This window comes from Columba livia, chromosome W, assembly GCF_036013475.1.
Source record: "Columba livia isolate bColLiv1 breed racing homer chromosome W, bColLiv1.pat.W.v2, whole genome shotgun sequence".
Classification (NCBI taxonomy): domain Eukaryota; kingdom Metazoa; phylum Chordata; class Aves; order Columbiformes; family Columbidae; genus Columba; species Columba livia.
Genome location: NC_088641.1, coordinates 22,859,566 through 22,865,606, shown reverse-complemented (window position 1 = coordinate 22,865,606; position 6,041 = coordinate 22,859,566). Strand labels below are relative to the sequence as shown.

General features: G+C 42.4%; 1 long non-coding RNA gene across 1 annotated transcript; it reads left to right on the top strand.

Moving 5' to 3' along the window:
• Nucleotides 1-4,736: 4,736 nt before the first annotated feature.
• Nucleotides 4,737-5,763, top strand: LOC135577192 (uncharacterized). Its single transcript, XR_010468761.1, has 2 exons — nucleotides 4,737-5,001; nucleotides 5,502-5,763. It is a non-coding gene; the product is annotated as an uncharacterized LOC135577192 (long non-coding RNA).
• The last annotated feature ends 278 nt before the right edge of the window (nucleotides 5,764-6,041 follow it).

Below are 6,041 nucleotides of genomic sequence, written 5' to 3'. Positions count from 1 at the left end.
TGCTTGTTTTACTTTACCTTCTAATTGCATTCTGAAACACTTGGTTGGTCTGGTACTAATTACTTTGGCTATGAGGAGTGTATTGTCTTCACCTCAGTATTTCTAAGAAGCTTTTTATTGGAGTTCCTTCCGTTCCTTCCCTATCAGTTGCCTGTTCTATGACTGTAGATGAGAAAATGCTGTCCTATTTGCTTGTGAAGTCATATGACTGCGTTACAAATTCTGTTTTGAAAAATATCTTTTGCATTTTGAACATCCAGGTAGCTACTGAATTGAGATGTATTTCTCACTTGTGCATTCATATTTCTGGTTAAGTTCAAGAATTCAAAATATAATATCAGGCAGGAAAACTCAAAAACTCATGGTTTTTGTGTCTTTTTTCACTGAGGCCAGATTTACACTGTATTGCCAGTGATCAGTCAGTGCTCTTTATTTCTATACTATATGCATAAGCTGTGTGTGCTACAAATTATGTTTTCTTAGCCTCTTCATATAGCCTATTAAATAGTGGTTGGTATACTTCCAACCCCAAAGTGAAACCTTTGGCATAAACAATATTGTCATTTGGATAGGCTAGACATACTTTTGCAAAGTGACCTTGAAAAATATTGTCTGAGGTACAACTGAACCTAAATTATATGACAGTAAGATACTATATTCTGGGCCCTCTGGTATATGAGATCTCATCTTGTAGCAGTGAAACCACCTGAAATTAAACAAAAAACAATAGTGTGCATCAGATGTAGAGGCTGAAGTAATCTACTTTTTTTTCTCAGTTGCAAATATTTATGTAAATTCTTTGTTTGGCAAAGGCAAACATTGTTTACTCTGTTTTTTCTTTCTGATGATTTTTGTCTTCATAAAATAAAATTATTAGGAAACACTGGAAGGAGAGTCTAACGCCTGCATTATAAACGTAAATCTGGAATAGTCGGGTCAGAATTTTTTTTCCCCCCTCTCTCTTTTGCATTTCTCTCAGATGTTTTCCTGTGTCATTCAGGGAGAATTTGATTGTTTGGGTGCTTGATATGACAACAGCTTGATCTTTATTAAAACTTGCATATTTCTACAACTTTTTTTTTCGGATCCATTGAGGTTTAAGAACAGATTTTTTTTTTTTTTTTTGAGAAGGTGCTGTCCTGTTCGTAGTCTCCTTTCATGTCTGTAAATTTAGAGTTGTTAAGGTAGGGTCCTTGTGCTGTTTTTTATGGTATTTTAGGAGAAGGAGATTACTATCAAACATTTTATATTTAAAAAAATGAAAACGGATGGGTTTGAATTTTTTTTTTTTCCAAAAACTATCCTTCTGTCTTTTGTATTGCTTTGAAGGAGTACCAGATACCAATTGTACATTACGATCAGAAGATCCACATGCTGTGGTCAGAGTAGCAGACACTTCATACTAAGTCAAGTAATGTCAGTTTAGTGTAACAGTCTGACATATTAGGTATTTCTAGCAGCTTCCAGCTTTCATCCTTTATATATGACTTAAAGGATATGATCAAGAGTGAACAGAGAAAGCACTTCTGGTATGATGCTATTTCACTATATATTTCAGGAATAAAAAAAGTGTTTTAAACATAACAAAGTCAAAATTTCAATTATAAGTCTACTCACCGAAGCTTTGACTTCAGATTTTTTGCATTTGTAGTATGTACAGAAACTACACATGCACATAATAAAATAAAATGTAGCTTCAGCTTAACTGTGGTATTTGTAAGGGTGTGCAGATTCTCCAGCTCTGCATTAGGAAGCCAAGCACGCAGAGACATAAAGATAGTTTGAGAGGACACTGGGTCAGAGCCTAGGTATAAATGCAATAGCTATCCATTTTGCAAGGGGCAGGAGGGAGTATGAGTCCTTCCTCTGGCCCTTCAGTAATAGTGGCTGACAGGGAAGGAATAATCACGAGAAAATATGGTGGTGAAGTTGGCTGGGGGGAGGAGAAGCCAATCTTCACTCTCATCTGTGCGAGATGCATAAGACAGACCTGCACCAGTGTGATAGCTTTGCAGTAGCTTTTTAAAAATACCCTTTCAATCTGCGTCTTATAAATAAAGCTTGTGCCATGTGAGAGGGTTCTAAAAAAGAATAATGTGCAAAAATCAAATGAAAAACGCCATCTGTGATGGATACTGAAGAGATTTATTTCACAGTACTGTGAAAAAGAAAATTAATTCAGGAAGTTATTCTGCTGTGACAGTGTGATGTATGTGCTTTTTCTACAGACAGGTGCAAGTCACTTGAGTGCATTTACATTTAACTAATCTCCTCGCCAAATCTTCAGCTATATCCCCATACAGAATCTCAAGTCTAGGGGAGGGGCAATAAGAGGTTACTATTGTCCTCTACTTTGGAGATTCTGTTCTTCAGCAGTTCATTTTAGACTTTTTTTTTTTTTTTCCCAATAAAGTGGTCTCTTATCCCAGCTGGGCCCTCTGGATGGTGGTCATGTGGCCTTCCTGAAATCGTATGCTTGCTCTGTATGGGGTCATGCTGTGCCACCAAGCAGTAAGTGCACTAACACAACAAGATAGACACTTGAGTACCATATTAATCAACAAGAGTCCTCTGCATTATGCCTGTGCCACTGACTTTGAAGATGCTTGTTATGAAGTGCTCGCAACACAGCATGTGAGTGTGACAGGCTTGGGGCATTGACCACTTCTCTAGGAAGCCTGTTCCAGTGTTTGACCACTCTCTTGGTAAAGAAATGCTTCCTGATGTCCAGTGTAAATCTCTCCTGATGCAGCTTTGATCCATTCCCACATCTCCTGTCACTGGAAACCAGGCAGAAGAGATCAGCACCTGCCTCTCCACTTCCACTCCTCAGGAAGCTGGAGAGAGCAATGAGGTCACTCGTCAGACTCCTTTTCTCCAAACTAGACAAGCCAAAAGTCCTTATCCACTTGTCACAGGACATACCTTCCAGCCCTGTCACCAGCTTTGTTGCCTTCCCCTGGACACATTCAAGGACCTGAACACCCTCTGGGGCCCAGAACTGCACACAGTGTTCAAGGTGAGGCTGCATCAATGCTGAATACTGAGGGATAATCACCTCTTTTGACCAGCTGGTTATACTGTGATTGATGCTGCTCAAGATGTGGTTTGCCCTCATGGCTGCCAGGGCACACTGCTGACTCATATTGAGCCTGCTGTCAGCCAGCACCCCTAGATCTCTGTCGCGGTTGAGACGGACAAACGACATAGACCAAGTTCTTCCAGGATGAAAGTAATAGATGCCATTTATTGCCACAAGTGCATTTTTATACAGTTTTACCAATTCATGTGTCTCTTCACTATTGGTTACAAATTACAGCAGTAACATCTCATTGGCTAATTTTGCTATCATCAATGTTACTCTTCTACTCCCTTCTCTCTCACGGGTACACCTTAATATCTCTGGATACTCCTTTACTCCCATCTTTCTCACGGATAGGCCTTAATATCTTCAAGGCTAATTTCTGTTCCCATGCCCTCCTTCAGGGAATCCACGGACTCACTGTAGTCCCCCCCAGATCTCTTTCTGCAGGGCTGCTCTCCAGCCATTCCTCTCCCAGTTTATACTTGTGCCCAGCATTATTACCCTCCTAAGTGCAGAATCCGGCATTTGGACTTGTTAAATTCCATCCCATTAATCACAGCCAAATGCTCCAATCTATCTAGATGCCTCTGTCATGGAGTCACCCCGAAGTTAGTTTAGATGGACAACAGGGTCCAAAACAAACTTTTATTCGGTGAAGAAGGTGCGGCAGATTAAACGGTGGAAAACGGGGTTTTAGCTCTCCAATAGTGACATAAATACAGGTTCGAGTATCAGTCAAGGTAATCATTGAGGTGCAGCAAATAATAACAACGGAGATCCACAGTGTGCACACACGTGGCTCACCAAAAACAATGCCAGAGCCGTCCCTGACTCTGGGAAAAGTATATACTTGCCTGAATCTGGCAAGGAATTATTAAAGAAAATACACGTGCTTATATTGAAGCACGGAATAAACACCCGCAATCCTGCGAGGAATTATTAAGTTTTATCACTCATCCACATGGCTCGGTGGGGGAATCCCAGTCCCGGGAGATTACCTTAGGCAGCCATCCTGCCTAAGGGGGAGGGCTCTCGGCCGCAGCCTTTGGCCTGCGCTCCAAGAGGTCCACACAACCGGCGGCCTCGGCGGGGGTCCCATTTATATAGCCTTGTCAGATCTGGCTGTGGGCATTCCAGAAGCTTCTCTGCACCCCCACTCTGGCTGTGGTCGCCCAGCGGCTCCTTGGCGCCTCTGTGCCCCCTCCTCCTCTCTCTTAACGACCCTGATCAACCGGTTCTGGGGTCAAACAAAAGAAGCTGTTACCCCCATTGTAGGAAAGGGTGGGGATGTGTCTGCACCTTCCATATGGACGGAAGAAGGGGGGGTGGAGAGAGGGGGATGTGCATCTGCCACAGCCTCTGCAAGGCCTCTTGTGCCTCAAGAAAGTCAACAATACCTCCTACTTTGGTATCATCAGCAAACTTGCTAATGGTGCATTCAACTCCTTCATCCAGATCATTGATAAATATATTGAACTGAGCCTAGAATTGAACTCTGAGGAACGCTGCTGGTCACTGGTCTCCAGCCAGATGTAGCCCCATTTACTTCAACCCTTTGAGCCCTGCCATTCAACCAGTTCTTCACCCAGTGCACCGTCAACCCACTCGTCCCACGGTTGGACAACTTGTCCAGAAGGATGCTGTTGTTATAGTTGAATTGAATTTTGTGGGCTGGGCTGTGTTTCTGATTCTGTAGACCATATCCAGGATTCCTACCTTATCGTAAAAGCTATGCAAGTTGTATACGAGCTCATATTTTAGAGAAATGAAAATTAGTTCTGTTAGTTCTCAGTAAGCTCTTATCTTATCTTGAAAGTGCTGAGAAGGTACATTTGCTATCATCCAAGAATTTGTATAATTTTATACGAAGTGCGCATGTGCAGTGACAAAAGGTGAAAAGTACACTCGTGATGAATGTTATAAATAAGAGCCAATAAATCGATTCTGCGTCAATCAATCGATTTTATTTAGCAAGCGGTAATTAGGCAAAACAGCGCTGGGTGACCGGGGGAAGCTCAGTTCCACCAACAGGCACACCAAATCAACCTTTCGTATGTGCTTATATACGTTATGCGTTCCTTTACGTGCTGGGAATTTCCGCCTCTGGAACTTTTGTTATCTGTTGCAACATCCGAGCGCTTTGTTATCTGTAACACCATCTGGGAGTCCTATTATCTGTGGCACCATCCGGGAGTCCTGTTATCTATGACACCATCCGGTAGTCCTGTTATTTATGGCACCACCTGGTAGTCCTGTTATTTATGGCATTGTCTTTAACTACTACTACAAGGTTCTACAAAACATAATCAAACTCGCACAAGCACAGTTACTGCTTACAATAATATGCATAATACAATTGAATCCTACTCGATTTGTTCAACATTAAAAATTTTGACCATCACTTATTACAATGAAGACTACTTACTTCATCCTGAAGACCCCCTGAACGACCACCAGAGGACACTGCGCATGCTTAGAGTAGTTCCAAGGTGTTGCAGCTGATATTGTGAAATAATTGTGTAACCTAATGAATATGCAATATACACGTTGTAACTTTAATGAATATGTATGTAACCAAATTGTATAAAATGGTGAAGTTTGAATCAGTGGTCGGAGCCAGCTTTGGGTGCGAGCCCCTGGTTTCCCCAGCGCTGAAATAAAGCACCACATATAACTACGCCCGTGGTTATGTGTCCTGAATGCTAACATTTTTGGCGACCCAGATGGGACCTCGCGAGCATTGCTGAGGCGGATCGCGTCTTGATCCTGCTCCAGCTAGCACCGAGGTATTCTTGGGGAGCGCATCGGACGCGACCGACCTTCTGCTGCTCACGACGGACCTCTGACTGGTAAGAAGGTGCTTTATTTGGGTTTATCTGGATTATTGGATTGGGTACCCATCTGGTCTGGTTCTGGTCTGGTAGCCTGTCGATCAGGCATCTGGTAGCCTGCCGGT